The following is a 654-nucleotide window of genomic DNA, read 5'->3' as shown; positions in this document are numbered from 1 at the left end:
CAGGGTCAATCCAAATTGAGTCCTTACAATTGGCGCCGTCTGTGGGAAGATTAGGGTGCTGGCCGGCGCACCAGATAAGTGTTCTAAGTTCTAAGTATTCGTTTTAGAGCAAAAAAAAAAAGAGAAAGAGAGGTATATGAAAGATTTGGCAGTAAAAAAAAAAAGAAAAACAAAACAAACAAAGAAAAATCTTTGATATTAATTTTTCATGCATAGAAAAATTACATATTACAATCAGAGGCTCAAGTAGGCTGTTCTACAAGCAAATTTACGAGCTAATAGCCATCTGCTATTCCTACAATCAGAGGCCCAGGTGGAGCCGCCCTAGGGAGAGGCTAGCCGGAGGGAAGTGTCAACTCATGCTTTTATTTGGCACCAAGAGAATGGGAGAGCTTGACACGCGGTGGAGGAGGTGAAGGACAATCATGCTCTCAGGCCCCCAACCACTCCCTCCTCAGCTAGGGGAGCTGGAACAGAGAGGAGCAGATACAGGGGCTCCGGGATACCCTCCCCATGATGTTCCCTTGATTCTCTCCGTTCCTCTCAAGTGTTGGCCGTTGGAGACGCAACACTCGAGCACCGCTCATGAGGTGAATTCGTACGTCTTCCTCGTCGGGGTGTGCTCCGGGAGAAGACATTAGGTTCTCTAACAAC

Source organism: Quercus suber, unplaced genomic scaffold (genome assembly GCF_002906115.3).
Source record: "Quercus suber isolate HL8 unplaced genomic scaffold, Cork oak 2.0 scaffold_352, whole genome shotgun sequence".
In the NCBI taxonomy this organism is placed as follows: domain Eukaryota; kingdom Viridiplantae; phylum Streptophyta; class Magnoliopsida; order Fagales; family Fagaceae; genus Quercus; species Quercus suber.
This window is presented reverse-complemented; position numbering follows the sequence as displayed.